We start from the raw sequence: 23,238 nt of genomic DNA, 5'->3' as shown, positions 1-23,238 counted from the left end.
TAGCATTATGAGCAAATCTAATTGCTTACACTGACATTAATTATGACAGTGAGCAGGACACTTTTTCTTACAGTGGCATTACATTATTATGCACATTATGGGCAGAGTTAAACTGAGTGTTCTTACATTGCAATACTGGCATATATTGGCACAGACAGCATGAACATGTTATAGTAAAGTGAAATTATTGCTAACATTGAAAGCAAAGCAGATAATATGAGTTTGTTCTTTCTTACATATGTATGGGAACGGTCTGAATGGGCATGCTTTCTTATAATAGTTTTACTGGCATTACGTTAAAAATCATCATGAGCGCGTTCTTACATAGGGTACTGGCAGGTATTGGCACTGAGATGTATTGGCACAGGCAACATGGGAATGTTTCTCTCTACAGTGGCAAAGCCAACATACGTGTGTTCTAAATAGGGAAAACAGCAGCATTGACATTTGTTTACAGCCTACATCAGCGTGTTTGTATGTGGAAATACTGACCTTGTTGCTCCTTACTCAAAGCTTGCAACTTTGGGGGTCTCTTTGATAGTGACCTCTGACTACACAGATTAATTACTACCACTACCTCTCCTCTGCTGCTCATATTAACCTTCACAACATTTAGAAAATGTTTCAATTGTTCACTGTCCGAAAACCTTTGCCCTTGTGCTCAACGAACCTCCTCTTTACTCCTTCTACTCTCTAGACAAAGTCCTCATATTAATGACCATTACTTTTTATAACCTACCCAATGAAACTCCCGCACCCACACCATGCCAGTTGGCTCTGCATGCACAGCCACTCTCTTTTCAAGTACCTTCTCCTGGTCTGCAAAGCTATCAATGGCCTAAATGCTAGTTGCTTGGCTGCCTGTATATCTGTTTACTCACCATCTCACCCCTCTGCTCCTCCTCTGCACTCAATCTCACTGTTCCATGCCCCCTGTGTGTCCTTTCACTTCTGCTCTTTTTTTGTACTCACCAACCACCATTGGAATCTGGTTCCCACTGCAATCAAAGGATGACTTCAACATTTGGCTTAAACTGCACTTCCTTGCAAAAGAGGGAGCTACTATCATTCCTTCCCCCATTCTCGCTCTCTGATCACAGCACTCTCTCCACTGCCATGTACATTTGTACATTATTCATCTTTAGTATGAAACATTTTCCCTATAGGTTAGTGTTAGCTTGGTCCCCAATCTATGTCACACTTTTTTCACACCCTCATAAAGAAGTTCACCAGTTGTATTCATCTTAGTGCTATTGTAGAGACAGCCTTCAGACAAATGTTGCTGTCATTTGTAAATGTGCTATTGTGAGCCATCTTTGGTTGAAATTGACATCCCGGTTCCACAAATAAAGACAGCTATAAAAACGGGCATATGTTGACACAGCCAGCATTGAGCCGTATTTCTACAATGGCTGTTAGGGGACTTTTCCTAAAGTTCACTTGGGGTAAGACTTCATATAACTATCCCTTGGCAAACAGGTCCCCAACCCTTACTATAAGTCTTTAATACTCAAAGAACCTTGGTTGAGTGGCAGAGCAGTCAGGAGCTTTATGTCAATACCCTGAACCCAATTAGTACAGTAGTCCAAAGAAACACTTACGCTTTTGAAGTTATATTAAAATATATAATTTATAATATTTTCACAAGCAAGTCAGAAATATACATAGTTCAAATAACCAACACGCTTAGATGTACTCATAAATACCTTTTGAAGTCCACTGCTTCTGTGGCAGTTGCTCGCAGTACAATTGTTACAGTATGACACTCATGACAGTTCTACTGTATTATTTATATGACCGTGCACTCACGTTAAGGCAAAGATATACAGTAATTGTATTTAGTTAGCAAAACCACACAAAATAAAGTCTTTTAGGAAGGAGAAGGTTTGGTTTAGTCATACAGCAGCAGAGCTTAACATTTTTAGAAGCATTTCCTTAGCAAACTAAAGCTTTTAAAGTCTAATCCCTAACTATGTGCCAAAGTCAGTTAGGAGAGGGCTCAACGTTTTACGAAGGAGCAGAACAGCAACATTTGCGAGGATATTTTAGTCTCTAGGACAAAATACTAGAAGGGTCAGGGTAAGCAATACCTTTCACCCCACAGTACCTTAGGTTAGAAGAAATGCTCAGAGCTGGATTCTCCTCGATTAAGCAGCGATGGACCCAGTCCCCTGATTCCTTGGTGTGGTGACGAAAGAAAGGACTCTAAATGGGATGTCTCAGCAGCAGTCATGAAAAAGGACCTCTGGCACAGATTTCATCGTCTTCTCTGGTCAGTCTGTGGTTTTGGCACCTTTTTCTCATCACCAACAAAGGACCGTATTCGCCCAGTCGATCTTCTTTGATTCCTGCACTCTGGTGAAAGAATTTGGATGAGTTGGATCTGGAGGCTCACCTGGAGCTCAGCAAAGACTTGGATGGATATGGTCTCTCAAAGATGTTACACTGCAAATGGGTCAGAGGTCTCCTGGTATTCTCAGTCTGCAGCTCAGGAAAGGCACAGCACCTTGGGAGATGGCTGAAATTACAGTTTGTCTCAGGGCTAGTTGGTCCCATCAGCCAAAGAGGAGGAGTTATCCTATTCAAACCTCCTCTGTTGAGCAGAAATCAGGGTTGGACAGCAGTGGGTGCTTCATGGTGATGCAAAGGATCTGCAGGTATCTAAGGTTGTCTTCTCCTTCGGTTACTTCAGTTTCCAGTGGTCAACTTGCCTTTCACCTCAGGAAACTCACCTTTTATTCAGTTTCAGCACAGACTCCTCTGCAATATCTCTCAGCAGTTTACAGAAAGGGGTAAGTGGCTGTCCAATCAGGGCAGCCAGACCCCCAGTGGGCATTTGTTCCATTCAGGCTCTCAGGCAGATAAAGGGCACGGGAGTGAATGACTCCTGCCCCACTTCTTGCCTGTCCAGACACACTGGAGCCTAGGTGGGGACACCAACGGGTTCCCACCAAAGGCAAAACACACACACAGACATCCCCTTCGAGACTAATAGAAGAAGGGCTACCAAAGAACAACCATGATAGAAATGGCAAAAAAAGAAAGGAGTCACAATGTTAGAACACAGGTGACTCTATTGTTCACAACCGAGCGCAATATGCAACAATACATCTGAACATTCAACATTTGGCCAAAGTAAGGTGACTTGTTCACCGCTGGTGATCTCGCAGGAAACGTTCAGCGAATCCACAAAGTCAACCGAAACACTCAGCTGAGTATGTCTTCAACAAATAAATGTATGACAGATGACATTTTATTTTTATTGACATATTATATCTTTTAAAATGAAAAATATATCTTTAATGCTAAAATATATCTTCGGATGGAGTGCATCTGTTCCCTGCTTACCAATTTCACATTCTGGCTGTCAAAATGTCTGACAAATCTTATGATGCGTTTTTCTCGTTGTATACCGTTATTCACCTTTCTTCAATATACAAGTTAAGATCTGGAAAGATTCAAGTATCTTCCCAAACAGCATGTTTGTAATACCAATTACATCTCATATCAAGGACTACAGTTAAGGACTGACGTTTTAATAAATAAAACATTGAGATTGTTTAATTCTGTCCTGAATCCCTTAATACGGTGTACAATATTGTATTTATTGATTTATTTATTTTCAATTTGTATTGCCCTTAAGCCTCTTTCAGAACCGACCAGCATGCATGAACGGTTGAACCTGCCCTTTCAACATAGCATCATTGGCCAGGGTGCTGTTTATGGTAGAAGTATTTAGTTAACATTGTCACGTGTTATAGAACATGTAATAATGCTGAAAGGGTGTGAGGGCGTGGTGGGGATATTTCCTAGTGTTTGCTGAAATGATGCTTCTCAAGAAGAGACTCTTAATTCCTTTTCTAAATGGCTTGAGGGAGGGGCTTGTCTGATATTGATGGGTTTTAAGTTCCACATTCTGATTTCGAGGATACAGTGAAACACTCCTGTGGAGAGTGGTTTGATAATGGATGTTGGTGGCCCTCAACAACACTGTTCTAATATATTTTAGTATATGCATTTTTAGGTTTGCAACACTGATCTATACTTTGCAAATGAACTTTCAGTTTGTGCTTATAGGACTTACTAAATCTTGCTGTGCAGTTGAGAACAATTTCTTTTCATTGAATGCTAAGGGACTGAACGTAATGATCAAGAGACAAAAAATATCAGAAATTTAAATTAGAATGTTAAAAGTACAACATCTAGGGGATGTGTTTGCAGTAGAACTAAATGAACTATATTGACTACCTATATTCTTAAATAGATCAAGTAAAGGTCAAGTTATAGAGACGGCAGGCGACTAATTGAAATTGATTCTAGGGTTCTGAAAATAAGAAACATATGTGGGCTCACGACTCCTCTTACTAAATGCTGGTAAAAAATCAAACTTAGATTTGTAAAACTGAGCAGTGACATCCTCATTTTGTTTGGAAACTGCATTCTCGTTATGAACATTGCCCTTGACTGCATTTCAGGAACACCAGCAGCAAGAGCGGACTGGAAGAAATTACAGACTGTAATGGCAGAAATTACATCACATTAGGGATCCCAAGTCACTCCCTATTTTGTGTAGACATTGTGTGGAAGTGGCCGGCAATTTCTTTGTCAATGACCGCAGCTTCACGGGCAAAAATGATGGAGGCCATAGGCATCATAAATCACCACCTCAAAGTGTCCTTTATTAGTGACAGGGATGAAAGCTATTTTAAAGTGGCTTTCCATGAGAAGGATTGACTTAGTGGTAAACTACCCAAATGTTCATTATGTGTTCTCATGCCTAGTACTAATCTTGACAGCGACATCTCAGAAAATGCTAAAGAAAGGCATCGTGAGATGCACAGTGTAGTATAATCATAGATCCGATTATGACGTATCATGTGCGACTGACAGGAAGGGAGAACAGGTTGATTCTTTTTACCCTTGCCACTTCCGCATTAAGGCCCCAAGGTGCCCACTTGTGTTCTAAACAATCAGTCTTTCTCTTCCAAAAGGGCTCCCTTTTCCAAGTTCGTTAATACTGCCCGTAATAGGTCATCTACACAGTGTCCAGTGTCCGGTTTCTACAAAATGTGGGACCACCAATGTGACTGTCATACATTTTGTACTCACACATCTTCTGCGTTCAGTAAAGTGCATCCTCGCCATGCGAGATGTTCTCATTATTTCTGAATGGCTATGATATCTGGTATGTAACCATGAGCAAAACATCCCACTATCCCCATCCCTTAAACATTTGCTGGACGACGTTAGGCACATTGCTTCTTGAAGGGGCTGTGAAAAGTCACCCTAATGTTGAAGCATCATAACTCCACCGAGTATCATTTGCAGGATAGCTTCCTTCATCCGAAGCAAATAATGAAAACTTTTGTTTTCCCATTTCAGGCAGTTTGGATTCACGGCTTGCTGCCTTCCTGTCCGCTCAATTATAAAACTGCTTTATGACCTAGGACAGAAAATCAATGCAGGGAAACCTTGATAAATGGAACATAAATACCAAATTTGTATAAACAGCACTTTTCTTTTTTCTTGCAAGTATAACTCTGTCAATAATAATACCTCAGCAAATAGGAGATTTGTGCTTGAATAGTCCCCAGTTCCTGACAAATGCATTGAATTACTGCGCAAGTTTGTGTATCGGATTTATGCATGCACCATGATTTGCTCAATAATATTGTAGGGAGGTTTAAAGGTTGACTAACTGGGAAGTGATATTCTCATGTAAAAGGTTCACATTGTAATCTTCAGCTATGTCTAATAGTTCTAATAATGGCTATATCATCTTGCTAGATGAACTTTCGGTCCATATTACCTGTATGCTTTTTAGTGCTTTCATTCTGAATAATATATATATTTTTTTCAATGCTGGAGGTTTTGCTTTGTATGTATGATTTTACCACAAGCAGAGATTTTAGATGGAGATTTTTTCTTTACAGAACTTCCTGAAAAATAAAAAAAAATGTGTTAGGGGCAACCTTCCTTTTTTCATTTGATTCAGGAGCAAGGGTTTATAATTCATCTGTCTAAGAATATTCCATGGAAGTTGTTAATGTTATGTTTCGTAGGTTTGTTGTATACCAACGGCTGGAAAAACAGAACACAGTTCTGGGGATTTTGCAGAAATAGCTTTAACTTAAAACATTGTATATTTATCAATATCTGTATAACCAAATCCTCTGTTGAACTACAATTGCGAAATTGGCCGCCGATTAAATATCATTACGTCATGAGATTTGACACAGTCCATCCATGTAACTGAGCTTTTATGAGTGACCATCGACCAATAATAACACATTCTAACACAAGGGACATCGCCTTCTTACCAAGGGTACACACCCTCGTCCAATTAGATTCCGTGTTGACCCTACATTGGGGAAGGGTCCTCGATTCCTCATTTGCATTGGTAGTGAGAGCAGACGGATGTATGTGAATACAGCGAATTGGGAACAAGAGAGGTCAAATTCAGTACACTGTTATACCCAAGTCCACCCACAAATGAGGTTCCTACTTGGAGCGTCGTTCTATAATAAGGAGAATGCATTATTGGTATTAGAGAAGGCATTATTTGCATAAGCACCATGTCAGGGTGTGGTGTGGGGAGTGTAACACTGAGTGAAAAGGGAAGAGAGAAGCTTGCCGCACACCAGAGTCAGAGAATGGGGACATCATTGGGCAAGTGGCAAAGAAGCCAGCCTAGATTAACAGGGTAATTCATAGAATTTCGCACAAAAGTGGCGCACGCGGCTGGAGCACAGTGTGCGTGCGCAAATGTCTGTGCCAGCCGCGTGCGCTAAAATCGATTTCCGCGCACAGCGTATTCATGGATTTTAGCCTCCAAAACCAGCCGTGGCACAGAGTGGTGCAGCGACCATGCAGCAGCGCTAGTTACGCGTGTTAGGCGGAAACCTGTGCAGTTCCCTCTGGGACCACTGCAAAAGATTTAGGACTACAGGTGTTGCGATGAACCCACTTGGTTGCAGTCTGTACCACACAGATTCAATTGGTAGCTGTGGCTGAGCAGTCAGACTTCTCTCAAGAAAAGTTGGTCAGTATAGGGAGTATACAAGATAGGGTAATTCTTCGCAGCAAAACGAGTAAACACGCAACCAGGCTTTAGTATAAAGATAGTAAGTTATTTATTAATAACAGAACGTCTACGAAAAATACTAAAGTCAACCACGGCAAACAAATCAAAATACAATTACTCTGCAGAATGGAATAAAGCTCAACCCCCCGAAACACAATATCGACAACTCTAGGTTTTTACGGCACCACTTATTTGCAGACAGAGGTGTATACCCCAACCTAGATGACACTCGAATATTTTTGTGAGGAAGGGAGAGAAGAGAAAGGCAGGTAATGAAGTCAACACGGTTCGTACTGAAGCGGGTAAAAATGCAAGGCAAGAAAGCATTAATCACACTAGATCATACAGTTCGGCAGCCAGGCCCACTCGGTGAGAGTCAAGGCACGATGTCCTGGAAAGTCTCTACGGATGATGCACTCAAGTCTTGTTTAGCAAATTGTTTAGCGACAGGTTGAACCAGTTCAGAACAAAGAGTGAATAAAGCTTGGAGGCAACCCAACGGAACGGAGAGGAATCAGATACCTCACACGAACCGATCGAAAAGGGAAGCCAGGCGGTTACGGTACCTTGTTGTGGAAGACAGCTCCGACGGGGGCAGTTGTTCCTGGTGGTGGATGCACGACGGGTCTTGGCCAAGAGAAGAGATGCTCTCGTAGTCGAAGAGAAGATGTCCGGTGCACCACCAGGGAAGAGACCAGCCGCGGAGTGCTTCGTCACAAGGCACCACCTTTCGATCACGGTGCAGGAGTAGTGGCTATCCGGTTGCCGGGTGCTCTGCACGGGCAATTCGACCACTGCGTCCTGGGCGACCAAAAAGCACAAAGAAGAAGAAGACTGGTTGTCCCCACCAGTCAGGGAAAGAGACTCTCCGGCAGGGAGATCTCTTCTGTCGTCGGGAGATTGTGAGACGATTCCGCAGGGCTTCACCGGAGGTGTTGTCGTGCAGGTCGGCTCAGCGTTACCCTCGTCGGATTCTTTAGGTCCAGTGGCGACTTCCTGAAGATCCAGTCCCAAAGCCCTGCTTTTATGCAGACGTCCCCCATTCATTCAGCCTAGCTTGTCAATCAACACATGCTAAGTGGTGAGCGGGAAGGCTCACCACCTGGGCCAATCACTTCAGAGTGCGACCTGAGTTGGCAAGGCAACTCCGTCCAGGGTGTCTAAACCCCCTCCCACACCCCTGAGGTAACCCAGACAGAATGGCACCACTTTGGAGGGTCTCTGTCCAGAGGCCCGCCAAAAGTGGAACAAAGGGCTCAACCTTTGGTTTAGGAGTCACAGAGAAAAGCACAGACGCCATTTTACAACCCGAGTTCTGGCAAAAAAATACCACTCGATAAACCTATTTAAGATAAGTAGATCGGTGGTACGTTGGAGATTAACGAAAAACAGTATTAATCTTCAACAATGGGACGGATCCCATAGGGTTATGCCCGGAGTCGGACATAACAAGTAGTTTCCACTGCCACCAGCCAAAACTCGGCGAGGAGGGACGGGATAGTGCCCCCTCGGTTAACAGATCCAGGAGTAATCGAATTACCCCTACTAGCACGTCCACAATAAGATGGTTGGTACTAGTTCTGTTAGCAAATTTAGGTCTAGTAAAGCCAATGGTGACTTTACGTGCCCGGGGAGACGGTAGTCAGTCCCCGGGTATGAAGTCTATGGTGGGGGGACCAGCTAGGGTGCCCCCGTGTCACGACACGTAGGGTGCGGAGTGACACACATAGAAAAACTTATGAGACCCTATGGAGTAAAAGACCCCATAGCCCATCGAACACATCGCCAATTCAAAGGAATTCCACACATACATGTCCAAGAGTGAGAGGAAAAGGGTCACACTCTTGGCAGGATGGAAAAAACAAACTCCAGAAATCCAGCAAAGCTGCTGGGGGACTCACTAGGTTAGGAAATTCAGCCTAAACAGAGAATTCTCCCTAACACTCGCCCCCCCCAGACTAAGGGACAGGAGGATTTAATCCACTCCTGGATGAATCTCATACCTCTAGTCGATGATATACATCCTAGAGAGACCATCAGCATTTTGGCGGTGACACCCTGACCTGTGCTCAATGGTGAAATCGAACCCTTGCAGGCAGATCGACCATCTCAGTAGTTTTGGGTTTTCCCCTTTCATTTGCATTAACCATCTCAAGGGTTGGTGGTCAGTCTGAATAACAAAAGTAGAACCATACAAGTACGGCCTAAACTTCTTCAGAGCCCACACGATAGCAAAGCATTCTCTTTCGATTGTTGCCCACCTTGTTTCAGGATCCTTCAGCTTGCGGCTGATGTAGCAAACGGGGTTCTCCCTACCTTTCCCATCCAGTTGACTGAGTACGGCACCTATCCCTACATTGGAAGCGTCTGTCTGCACAATGAAGTGTTGGCGGTAATCAGGAGCTCTGAGTACTGGGGCTTGGCAAAGAGCCTTTTTCAGGTTTTCAAAAGCCTGAGTGCACTCCTCGTTCCATTTAACCTTTTTAGGGAATTTGGGCGAGGAAATGACATTCAGTGGAGAAGCTATGGTCCCATAGTTCTCTATGAAATTCCTGTAATAGCCGGTGAGGCCTAGGAAGGCTCTCACCTGAGTCTGAGTAGTCGGTGTTGTCCAATTTTGCACAGCTTCAATCTTACTGAGCAAAGGCCTTATTTCTCCACCGCCTACCTCATGCCCAAGGTAGACTACCTTACTCTGTCCAATTTGGCATTTACTCGCCTTTATGGTCAGATTGGCTCGTCCAAGAGCCTGCAAAACATCTCTCAGGTGGGTTACATGTTCGTCCCAGGAGTTGCTGAACACTGCTATGTCATCCAAGTATGCCATGCAGAAGTCCTCCATCCCGGTTAGAACCTGGTTTACCATCCGTTGAAACGTAGCAGGTGCATTTTTTAGTCCGAAAGGCATTACCGTAAACTGGTATAAACCAACGGGGGTAGAAAATGCAGTTTTCTCCTTGGCATGGTTGGTCAGGGCTATTTGCCAATAGCCTGACGTCAAGTCAAATGTGCTGAGGAACTTGGCGGCGCCAAGTTTATCCAACAACTCATCTGTTCTTGGCAAAGGATGGGCATCAGTCGTGGTGACTGCGTTAAGAGCTCTATAATCCGCGCAGAATCTAAGTTCTTTAGATCCGGCCTTTGGTACTAACACAACTGGGCTAGACCATGGACTAGTAGAGGGCTCTATTACCCCGAGATCAAGCATCTTGCTGACCTCACCTTTGATGTGGGTTCTTACGTTTTCTGACATGCGATATCCTCTGCTTTTGACAGGCAGACAGTCACCAGTGAGTATCTCGTGCTGGCCCCAAGGGGTCAAGCCTGGTGAGAGCGAGAACAGAGAGGCAAACTGATTCAACATAGACTTGCACTCTTCTTGTTGCTCGGGTGTCAGATTGGAGGAGAGATTTACTCCTTCAATGTTTTCATCTAAAGGTAAGCCTCTGAGGAGATCCGGAAGAGTTTCACTCTCTTCTTCTTCCTCGGCTGATGCTAGAAGCAACGCTCCTACGTCAGGTCGGGAGACATACGCTTTAAGTCGGTTGGTGTGAAAGACTGTTGGAGCCTCCTTGGGGTTGCCCAAGTCCACCAGATAGTTAACCTCACCGAGCTTACCCACTACTCGGTAGGGTCCCATCCATTTATCTTGCAAGGCCCTCTGCCTTGTGGGGATCATAACAAGAACAAGCTGGTTTTGAGCGAACTCAACCATGTTAGCCTTTTGATCGTGCCAGTGCTTGACCAATGCTTGTCCAGCTTTCAAGTTATCGCTTGCTTCTGTCATCAGGTGCGACATTCTCCTCCGGAGACCTATCACGTAGTCAGTCACTCTGACTGGCTTGGGGGAAGGAGCACTCTCCAACCCCTCCTTAATCAGGGCCAATGGACCTCTGACGGGATGACCATAGAGCAGTTCGAAGGGAGAGTAGCCTACTCCCTCCTGAGGGACTTCTCTATAAGCAAAAAGAAGGCATGGCAATAGAAGGTCCCACTTACGCTTAAGGGGTTCTTCTAGAGCACCTATCATGCTCTTCATGGTTCGGTTGAACCGTTCTACCAACCCATTGGTTTGTGGGTGGTAAGCCGTTGAGAACTTGTAAGTTACCCCGCAGGTTTTCCACATGGCTTTCATGTAGTGGGACATAAAATTTGACCCCCTGTCAGAGATAACTTCCTTAGGAAATCCGACCCTAGTAAAAATACCAAGGAGGGCCTTAGCCACAGCCGGAGCTGTAACAGTCCTCATAGGAATTGCCTCAGGATACCTAGTAGCATGGTCTACTACAACAAGTATAAACCTGTTGCCTGAGGAGGTTGGAGGATCAAGGGGACCAACGATATCAATCCCTACTCTCTCAAATGGGACTCCCACAACGGGAAGAGGCACTAACGGTGCCACATTCTTGGACCCAACCTTACCAGAGATCTGGCAGGTATGGCAGCTTCTGCAGTGTTTTTCTACTTCGGCCCCCATTTTTGGCCAATAGAAGTAGAGTGAGAGCCTTTCCTTAGTCTTCTTGAAACTCAAGTGACCAGCCAAAGGAATCTCGTGGGCTAACTGCAAGAACTGTGGTCTGTTCTCTTGGGGTACTACAAGGCGTTTGTAGTCTCCAGGTGCAGACTCGGTCGGTTCACTATAGAAGAGGCCATCTTCCCAGTGCAACCTATGTTTCCCAGGCTCTTGCCCTTCAGCCTGAGTTACTGCCTGACGGCGAAGACCTTCCAGAGTTGGACATTCTCTCTGTCCCTTACTGAAGTCTGCCCTGCTGGGTCCACCTTCTGCCAGTAACGACTGCAGCTCAGGATGGTCAACAGGATCCAGATCTCCAATGAGTTCTTGGCCTTCCATTAGCTCTTCTTCAGAGTCTAATTCTACCATACAGGGTTGTACTTCCCCCTCAGCCTCAGCTGGAGGTGGAGTTACGGGTGTGACGTTGGACAACCGCGGGGAAGTCCGTGTCGGCTGCATCGGAATGTGGGCTGTTGGTTTCGGTTTAGAAGTTTTAGGTTTCCCTTTGACTTCGGTGTTCCTAGAGACAGCGGCCGCCATTTCCAATGGAGCAGGAGTGATTTCCTTCTTCATCATCTCCCCGAGAGTACCGCGCAGGGTCCTCTCTCTTGCAGGTCTGGTTAGCTCCTGTAACCGTTTACTAGGAGGTCTGGGAGTATGCGATACAACTCAGAGAGTTTTCAAATCGTTACCCAACAGTACGCGTCCTGGTACCTCACTCTGTATGCTGACAGGTATCTTTACAGTCATGTCGTTACACTGGATGAGAGCTGGTAATTGGGGAAGCATCTGCACAGGCCCTCCAGCTAACTTGGTGAGGCGTTTGGGTGCCTTAGCAACATCCTCAGCCTGAAAAAACGATTTATCCACCACAGTTATGCTGGCCCCAGTGTCCCTAATGGCAGGCGTCTCCTGACCATTCACCTGGACACTGTCCTTATAATACTCTTTAGTATTATCGGGGATAGAATTATAGACATCTAAATTCTGTTGTTCCCACAACCCCAGAGATACTAAAGAAACGCTGGCTGAGACTCCAATGGGTTCGTCAGCTAGCAGTAGAAAGTTTCCACTTGCCATTTGGACTTCCTCCTCTGGAGCGAAGGCTAAGGAGACAAGCTGGACCCCGGAAGGTTTACCCTTACATCTGGGATCTCCTTTCACGTGATCAGTCGAGCCACAAACAAAGCATTTCCCGAAAGCTTTCTGGAATGGTGGCTTGTTCTGACCTCCTTCCGGTTTGGCACCAGAAGACACACTATTCTGCTGTGGTTTTCCCGGTGGCTTACCCTTCTGGTTTTGTTTAGGGCCCTCTTTGGAATGTGAGTTATTCGAATTCTCCTTTGAGTCTTTTTTAGGCTGTTTTCCCTCGTCCTTTTTCTGAGTTACCCCAGAATCCTTGTGAGTAGCCCTGTTGGCAACCCACAAGTCAGCAGCCTTAGCTAGAGCCCTGGAATCTAATTCCTTCGAATCAGCCAAGTGCTGTCTGAGCTCAGGAGAACAGGCATCATAAATCGACTCCAACATAAAAAGATTTCGCATACCCTCGTAAGTGTTAACTTTGTAACCCTTAATCCATCCCTCTAAGTTTTTCAACCCTTCACTCACCCAGGTAGCCCAAGGGGTACCATCATGCTTTTTGAGGGTTCTAAACCTCTTAAGATACTGGGAAGGGGTCTTCCCGAATCTAGCTATCAAAGCTAGTTTCACACTTTCGTAATCCGTCTTATCCACCTCCCCCAATTCCATTACCACATCAGTCGCAACAGGAGGAAGCCTAGAGAACAACCAGGGAAGCAACGCATTCCCGGTGATGTCCTGGAGCCCATGATTGTATTCAAACAGTTTCAACCAATCCAACACATCCAATCTCGGTTCGTACATACCCACTAATTCCTTCGGCATCCGGGGTCTTTTGGGACTGGAGCTCCTAGAGGAACCAGAGGAGAGAGAAGCATTTTCCATAGACAACTTTTTCATTTGTAACTCATGATTAAGCTCTATTTCTCTGAGTCTCAACTCAGCCTGTTTCTGCTCAGCCTGGGCATTCATTCGTCTGAACTCGAGTTCTAATTCGAGCTTCATTTTTTCAAGTTCAAAATAAGCAGGGTTACTTGTGGGACCTGGTATTGGCCCCGTAGGCACAGTTGGTAAGGCAGGTAGAGGAACAGGTGAGACAGTTTCGTTAGCCTCGCCGTCCTCGTCAGCCTCTTCATCGCTATCATCAGAATCACGATTTAGATCAACACCGTTACTGTTATCTACAGTTGCTGGAGAGTTTGGTTCCTCTGAACCAGTACCCAGACTTTGGTTCGCCAGCAATCTCTCTATCAGTTCTAACTTCTTGCCTTTTACAGGAAGATTCTCTTGTCTACAGAGAGCTCGCAGACTCTCAGTATTTTTATCCGACAAAGACTCTTGGCTGTAAATTTCCATCGTAGACATGTTTTTGAAAGTTGCTTTCGTAAAGTTTTGTGGTTAGTCGTCCTACAGCGTCGAAAAACACTCTAAACTGTATACTCGATACTAATCCCACCGCTGTACACCAGTGTTAGGCGGAAACCTGTGCAGTTCCCTCTGGGACCACTGCAAAAGATTTAGGACTACAGGTGTTGCGATGAACCCACTTGGTAGCAGTCTGTACCACACAGATTCAATTGGTAGCTGTGGCTGAGCAGTCAGACTTCTCTCAAGAAAAGTTGGTCAGTATAGGGAGTATACAAGATAGGGTAATTCTTCGCAGCAAAACGAGTAAACACGCAACCAGGCTTTAGTATAAAGATAGTAAGTTATTTATTAATAACAGAACGTCTACGAAAAATACTAAAGTCAACCACGGCAAACAAATCAAAATACAATTACTCTGCAGAATGGAATAAAGCTCAACCCCCCGAAACACAATATCGACAACTCTAGGTTTTTACGGCACCACTTATTTGCAGACAGAGGTGTATACCCCAACCTAGATGACACTCGAATATTTTTGTGAGGAAGGGAGAGAAGAGAAAGGCAGGTAATGAAGTCAACACGGTTCGTACTGAAGCGGGTAAAAATGCAAGGCAAGAAAGCATTAATCACACTAGATCATACAGTTCGGCGGCCAGGCCCACTCGGTGAGAGTCAAGGCACGATGTCCTGGAAAGTCTCTACGGATGATGCACTCAAGTCTTGTTTAGCAAATTGTTTAGCGACAGGTTGAACCAGTTCAGAACAAAGAGTGAATAAAGCTTGGAGGCAACCCAACGGAACGGAGAGGAATCAGATACCTCACACGAACCGATCGAAAAGGGAAGCCAGGCGGTTACGGTACCTTGTTGTGGAAGACAGCTCCAACGGGGGCAGTTGTTCCTGGTGGTGGATGCACGACGGGTCTTGGCCAAGAGAAGAGATGCTCTCGTAGTCGAAGAGAAGATGTCCGGTGCACCACCAGGGAAGAGACCAGCCGCGGAGTGCTTCGTCACAAGGCACCACCTTTCGATCACGGTGCAGGAGTAGTGGCTATCCGGTTGCCGGGTGCTCTGCACGGGCAATTCGACCACTGCGTCCTGGGCGACCAAAAAGCACAAAGAAGAAGAAGACTGGTTGTCCCCACCAGTCAGGGAAAGAGACTCTCCGGCAGGGAGGTCTCTTCTGTCGTCGGGAGATTGTGAGACGATTCCGCAGGGCTTCACCGGAGGTGTTGTCGTGCAGGTCGGCTCAGCGTTACCCTCGTCCGATTCTTTAGGTCCAGTGGCGACTTCCTGAAGATCCAGTCCCAAAGCCCTGCTTTTATGCAGACGTCCCCCATTCATTCAGCCTAGCTTGTCAATCAACACATGCTAAGTGGTGAGCGGGAAGGCTCAGCACCTGGGCCAATCACTTCAGAGTGCGACCTGAGTTGGCAAGGCAACTCGGTCCAGGGTGTCTAAACCCCCTCCCACACCCCTGAGGTAACCCAGACAGAATGGCACCACTTTGGAGGGTCTCTGTCCAGAGGCCCGCCAAAAGTGGAACAAAGGGCTCAACCTTTGGTTTAGGAGTCACAGAGAAAAGCACAGACGCCATTTTACAACCCGAGTTCTGGCAAAAAAATACCACTCGATAAACCTATTTAAGATAAGTAGATCGGTGGTACGTTGGAGATTAACGAAAAACAGTATTAATCTTCAACAATGGGACGGATCCCATAGGGTTATGCCCGGAGTCGGACATAACAAGTAGTTTCCACTGCCACCAGCCAAATCTCGGCGAGGAGGGACGGGATAGTGCCCCCTCGGTTAACAGATCCAGGAGTAATCGAATTACCCCTACTAGCACGTCCACAATAAGATGGTTGGTACTAGTTCTGTTAGCAAATTTAGGTCTAGTAAAGCCAATGGTGACTTTACGTGCCCGGGGAGACGGTAGTCAGTCCCCGGGTATGAAGTCTATGGTGGGGGGACCAGCTAGGGTGCCCCCGTGTCACGACACGTAGGGTGCGGAGTGACACACATAGAAAAACTTATGAGACCCTATGGAGTAAAAGACCCCATAGCCCATCGAACACATCGCCAATTCAAAGGAATTCCACACATACATGTCCAAGAGTGAGAGGAAAAGGGTCACACTCTTGGCAGGATGGAAAAAACAAACTCCAGAAATCCAGCAAAGCTGCTGGGGGACTCACTAGGTTAGGAAATTCAGCCTAAACAGAGAATTCTCCCTAACACTGCCCCCAAGAACGCCCTCGCGCAAGGAACAGCCATCAAAATTCCCATTTCAGCGCAATGGGCTGCGCTAACTCTGGACCAGTTCACAGGGCTACCAAACAGCAAACGCCAAGCGGGGAACGTGTATTACTGGGGTGCGCATTAAGTTTCACACGCAAAAGGCCTGTGCGAGTGGGGTACGTGTATTACTGGGGTTCGCGGGAAGTTTCACATGCGATTTCAGCAGGGTATGTGTATTACGGGGTTCGCGGGAACTTTCAAACGTGAAAGGGCCTGTGCAAGTGCGGTACGTGTATTAGGGGGTGCGCGGGAAGTTTCACACGCGATTGGGCTGGGTACATGTATTTCAGGGGTGCGCGGGAAGTTTCACACGCGATTGGCCTGGGTACGTGTATTTCAGGGGTGCGCGTTAAGTTTCACACACGATTGACCTGGGTACGTGTATTTCAGGGGTGCGCGGGAAGTTTCACACGCGATTGGCCTGGGTACGTGTATTTCGGGGGTGCGCGGGAAGTTTTACACGCGATTGGCCTGGGTACGTGTATTTTGGGGGTGCGCGGAAAGTTTCACACGCGATTGGAGCAGGGTACGTGTATTACTGGGCTGCGCATGAAGTTTTACACGTGCTTTTGCTGTCAGAGCAGGGAACGTGTATTTCGGGGGTGCGTGGGGAGTCCTACACGTGAATTGGCAGTGTGGGTCCTCCCAGGTGTCCCCTCCACCCCCTCCACGGCCCCTGCAGGCAGCCCACACCACAGGGGACTACCCTGCACCCCTGGTCATGTCCGGCAGGCAGCCCATCCACCATGGGCATGCCCCCCAGCCAAGCCACATGTCACGTTGCAATATGATCACCAACTCATGTCTCCCAGCACCACCCCCCCCAGCAGTGAGGGGCACCTGCCAGCAGGCCCCCACTCATGTCCCCCAGCCCCCCCACCCCCATCATTGATAGGCACCTGCCAGCAGGCCCCTACACATGTCCCCCAGCACCCCCACCCCCCAGCAGTGAGGGGCACCTGCCAGCAGGCCCCCACTCATGTCCACCAGCACCCCACCCCCCAGCAGTGAGGGGCACCTGCCAGCACGCCCCCTCTCATGTCCCCCAGCTCCCCCACCCCCCAGCATTGACAGGCACCTGCCAGCAGGCCCCGACACATCCCCCAGCACCCCCACCCCCCAGCAGTGAGGGGCACCTGCCAGCAGGCCCCCACTCATGTCCCCCAGCACCACCACCCCCCAGCAGTGAGGGGCACCTGCCAGCAGGCCCCACTCATGTCCCCAGCACCCCCACCCCCCAGAAGTCAGGGGCACCTGCCAGCAGGCCCCCACTCATGTCCCCTGCACCCCCACGCCCCAGCAGTGAGGGGCACCTGCCAGCAGGCCCCAACACATGTCCCCCAGCACCCCCACCCCCCAGCAGTGAGGGGCACCTGCCAGCAGGCCCCCACTCATGTGCCCCAGCCCCCCAGCATTGACAGGCACCTGCCAGCAGGCCCCGACACATGTCCCCCAGCACCCCCACCCCCCAGCAGTGAGGGGCACCTGCCAGAAGGCCCCGACACATGTACCCCAGCACCCCAGCAGTGAGGGGCACCTGCCAGCAGGCCCCCACTCATGTCCCCCAGCACCCCCAGCCCCCAGCAGTGAGGGGGGCACCTGCCAGCAGGCCCCCACTCATGTCCCCCTGCTCCCCCACCCCCCAGCAGTGAGGGGCACCTGCCAGCAGGCCCCCACTCATATCCCCCAGCTCCCCCACCCCCAGCATTGAAAGGCACCTGCCAGCAGGCTCCGACACATGTCCCCCAGCACCCCCACCCCCCAGCAGTGAGTGGCACCTGCCAGCAGGCCCCCACTCATGTCCCCCAGCACCCCCACCCCCCAGCAGTGAGGGGCATCTGCCAGCAGGCCCCCACACATGTCCCCCAGCCAACACGTCATCACAATCCAGATCCCTGGCTCTTATGGTCACCCAAATCCCACCCCACGCCACTCCAGTCCAAACACCCAACCAAGCTTTACATCCACTCCAAATTGAAATCCCCATTACATGATAGATCACAAATAAGCAGTATGCGCATGAGTACAAGTCTTTCAGACCCACACAATGGCAACACATGACTGAGAAAACCCACATTGTGACATGCATGAAACCAATGAGAGAAGACCACACATTGAAGTAAGAAACAAAAATGTAAAGGGAATGAAATCAAAACACACAATAATGCCAATAATCAGACCCTCCAGCTTATAGCGATTTTGCGATCCCGCAAAATGCCGCAAAAACGGCCGTTTTGTGCAAAAACAGCATCTTTAAAAAAAAACTTTTTTTAAAACTTTTTTTTAAACTAATTTGCAAAAATTACTGTTTTAAGAAAAATTATACTCAGGGTGCCAGGTTCTCAACTTTTTTTTTTTACACAAAAAATGAAATGCGCTAACGCATCTCATCACTTGCGCCCCAAAAAAGTACAGCCCAATCCACAAGGGACACATGAATGGGCACATTTTATATGCGTGCCCATTCAGGTGGCCTTTTTCACCTCCTTGATCAAATAAAGTGGCGTTTCTGTCAACTTAAAAACGCATCGCTCATTTCCAAGCAAGATGCACTTTTAAATGTGTAGAAATTGTAGGCAACCCTACGCGCACAGGATGTGGGGCTGCCACTGCATGACAGGATCTTTCCTGACCCTGTCAAGCATTTCTTTTAAGGTATGAACCGCTGCTGTGTCGCTTGCATTTCTGTTCCTCAAACAGGATAAAAATGAATTTTTTGGGTCGCATTTTACAGCGGCAGGCACCTGGAGGGCCTGTCCCTGTGAAAGGCACTGGGAGCTTGCAGAACACTGTCAGGAGAGCGATTCTATTCAAAGTACTGCCCATTTTGATGACAAAAATCTATTGAATGTTCCAATTTGACATATTTCGTCCAGTACTATTCTATCGATTTTTATAAATACTGAACATGTGTTGCAGGGGTGTCACCCACTCCCCATGTTCAGTATTTTTGTTCTAGGGTGGATGCAGAAGTGTTTTCCCCTTTTTCTTCAAAATTGGAGGCGGGGACAGAAAAAAAGAAAATAACGAAAAAGGCACCCTGCGGAGTCGGATCCGACCCACGTTAGAGGGACGGATCTGGCACTGCAGGGTTGCAGGGGAAGCGGCAGCGACCAAGAAGTTAAGTAGGGGAGGGGTTGGGGTGGTGGTGAAAGGTACATTTTGGCTTGTTTGGCAGAAGTGCAAATCAATTTGCAGCAAAATTGACAACAGTCAATTCCGCCGCAAATAATTACACTTCGGTCAAACAACCCAGATCACCATTCAAGGCAGCTAGCCAGTGCACAATTTGCGCTACAGCTCAAGCCTGTGGAAATGCGCCGGTCACTTTTGAGAATAAGGTGACCTCCTCATTTCCAAAAATGGGTTGTCTAAAAATAGCATATCCTCTGTTCTTTTTTTAAAATCCTTTGTTGAGGAACTGGGTCAAAATGTACCATTAAAAAAATAAAAAAATGGTTACACTATGAGAGAGAGGGAGAGTGATGGGTGAGATGTGAAGTGATAGGCAAGAAAGCAGAGGGAGAGCAGTGGGTCAGAGGAGGAAGTGCTGCACAAGAGAGCAGAGGAAGCAGTGATGCGGTGGGCCAGAAATCTGAGCGCGAGCAGAGGTACAGAAAGTAGAGGGAGCGTGTGGTCAGTGAGCCAGAAAGCAGAGAGGAAGCGGTTGGCCAGAAAGAGGCAGTGAGCTGCAGATTGGGAAAAAAGGATGAAGAAGAGTGCGATAGAATGGGAGAAAGGATGCAAGATGCAGAAGCAGCACAAAAGAATGAAGGACTGTGTATTGCGGGAGGAATTGTAGAGTGTAAGGTGTGAGTTGGGAGTATGATTTGGAGTGTGGCAGGGGCTGGGCAGTGTAAATTGTGACTTGACAGTGTGACATAGCACGTGAGTATTTGTGTGACAGAGTGAGAGGTTAAGGGATGCAAGTTGTGATGGAGAGTTGGTGAGATGTGTGTTGGTGAGAGATGTGTGTGGGTGTTTGGGGGATTGGAGAACATAGAAGGGGAATATTTTCAGCATTACAATTGATAATGATCAATTTAGTTAATACTATTAAATAGGCATGAACATTAAACCAGAAATGTAGCCAAATCAAACACTGTTCTGCCAAGCCAGAGGCATCTGGGACTCTTCCTATTAAATTCATACAAAAGATACATAATGATACCCTGGCTCTCTTGTAGCCTTGCACTATGCCTATTTCCTGCAATGTGGCAATCTTACAACCTCCAGTTAATACAAAATGTCGTGCAAAAATGCCGCAATAAATAAAGTTTGTGCCGCAAAATTTGCCATTTCATGCTGCAAAATTTGTCATTTCATGCCGCAAAATCCTGGAAGGTCTGAATAATAATCAAAATGCAGCATGTCCCAAAAAATGATAAATAAATAAAATGAGAATCCAAATTAATCCAAATGAAAATCTGTCCAAAGTCACCGTCCAACAAAGCAAATCCAAAGGGAAAGAAAAGCTTAATATCCATTGCTCCATGGTGAAAAAAGAAAGATGAAGGAGAACAATCCACTGTAAAACTATGTATAAATAGCAAATCCAGGGTCCATGAGTCCAACGACATAAACGAAACCTACAATGAAACCTACCTAATTACTAACTATATACAAAAATGTGGGGCATAGTCCATGCGCCCCAAATGAAAGAAAAAAGAAATGAAACTTAACACTAATGAACTATATACAATGGCGGCGGGCAAGTCCAACGGCTCACTTGTTGATGTCATGGGCTAGGGCATCATTGAACTCCTGTTCAATATCTTGGAGGCGGGCCTGTTCACTGGCCCTGAGGTCTCGCAGGGATAATGCCATGTCCACCTCCAACTCCCTGCGAATTCCCTAGAGGCACTCAGCCCGCCGCAGCGCCCTGCACATGGAGTTCTCCGCCCTGACCATTGTGAGCCGTGCCTCCTCCGCCCGCCGCCGCTCCGCACCTATCCGCTGGCCCAACCGCTGCCACACGGAAGACACTCCCATTCCAGGGTCCTCCTGGCCTCCGGCCGATGCCTGCCCCTCTGATGTAGATGGCCCCGAGCCATGATGCCTCCCACGTTGAGCCTGCCGCTGCCTCCGATGCAACTGCCTCTGCCAGCACGACGACATCCAGGCTGATGGAATCCACCGACGCCGTTGTGCACGTGCCCTGCCCGATGATGCCGGCACATCCTCCATCTGCTGGGGTCCAGTTGCTGGGGTGTCCACCCCTGCTGGACCTCCGACTCCCGACTGTGGCAGGGATGGGATCCCCACCGAGCTGGCTGCGTTGGTCAGGGCAGGCCCACAGGGGGCCCTGGTGGCATCTGGGCTGGAAGACGGCTTGGAGAACGACTGGTGCATAGTCTCCACAGAGGAGGAGAGGGCCGCCAGAGTGGCCGACACATGTACAAAACCCCCGATCATGGACACTCCCAACTGGGCCACATTGGCACGCTGCTCTTCGTGATGACGTGCGTGCTCCCCCCGGGAAGCATGCACGTCATCACGAATGTCACGCCTGCGCAACGCGACACCAATCAGGACCTTCTCCATACTGTCAGGGGTCCCCTCGTCCGCAGGTAGAGGAGTGTCAGATGACATGGACATCCCCCCTATCTGCGGACGGGCCTGGGATGGGGCATCCCTGCTGGTGCATGGTGGTGCAGTCACAGTGTCAGGGACAGTGACATGCACAGGCCCCTCCACGGTGACCTGTTCTGCCTCCTTCCGCTGGACTGCACCACTTGCACCAGTGGTACCACCCCCACCAGGCCCCATGTGCGGCTCAGTAGCGGCCTTCTCCTCCGCTGTGGAAACTACCAATCTGTATGGCTCCACATCGTCTTCCGCCGTTGCAAGCCCTTGTGGGGGCTCACCCACCCCTTCCGCTGCAGCCGTAGTGGCAGACGCAGCACCAGTCCCCTCACTCCCGGACGATGGTAATTTCTGGGAGGGTGACTGGGCCTTGCGTTGTCGGCCGGTGGGGGCATCCCCGCCGCTTTGCTCCACAGCGCCGTCTCCACCTTCTTCATCACTTGCCGCTGTGTAGAGGGAGACATAGAACACAAGCATCAGTGTACTGTACAATGGTACCCTAGACAGGAAGCAATAGCAGATGAGTGGCACTGTCAAACATCACTTCCATCATGTCCCTCCACAACACATGGGTCAGTGCAGGCAAAACACATGCAGTAATAGGCATGGTGCATGCTATGAACATTAGCATACATGTCCAAGGGACTCTTGAAACATACAATGCTAGTTTGAAACTCACATGCATCATGGGTCATGCCTATCACATGCACACACTTCACCGTAGTTTCATCCATCTGGCCTTGTACACCCCGACACAGTGGATACAAGGATGAGTAGGCTGCATCAGTGAATCTGAACATTGTCACAGACATGTGTCATGCATCCATGGCATTTACAAGTCACAGACACGCAAGTCAGACACACAGACATGGACACCATACATGTCCATGACAGCAGCACCCATCTCTCACACCCATCCATGTCCAATAACAGAGACAGGCATGCATTAATGTGTGCATTACGCATGCTGCTCCGCATGTTGTATTGTAACACATGCATCAACCATGTGGTTCACACATTACTGGTCTCACATGCTTGACCATGATGTCCCTGCACACACACATACGTACATGGCCTATGTCACACATACAGGCAAGTATCAGACAACCAGCACCATGCAACATGCCCTGTCTCACATAGCAATGCTTGGCCACTTACCGCTCAACTCCAGACAGGTCTGCCTCCGAAGGATCTGGGCGTGGAGTGCTGGGCCTACGCATTCCAGGACCCTCATCTGGATGGTACTCATGCTGATCCGGCCCCCCTCCACGAGGCGCCGGGCCTTTATGAGGGTCCTGGACCTCAAG

Source organism: Ambystoma mexicanum, chromosome 6q, assembly GCF_040938575.1.
Source record: "Ambystoma mexicanum isolate Mex_15411 chromosome 6q, UKY_AmexF1_1, whole genome shotgun sequence".
NCBI lineage: Eukaryota > Metazoa > Chordata > Amphibia > Caudata > Ambystomatidae > Ambystoma > Ambystoma mexicanum.
Note: the sequence above shows the minus strand (reverse complement) of the source record.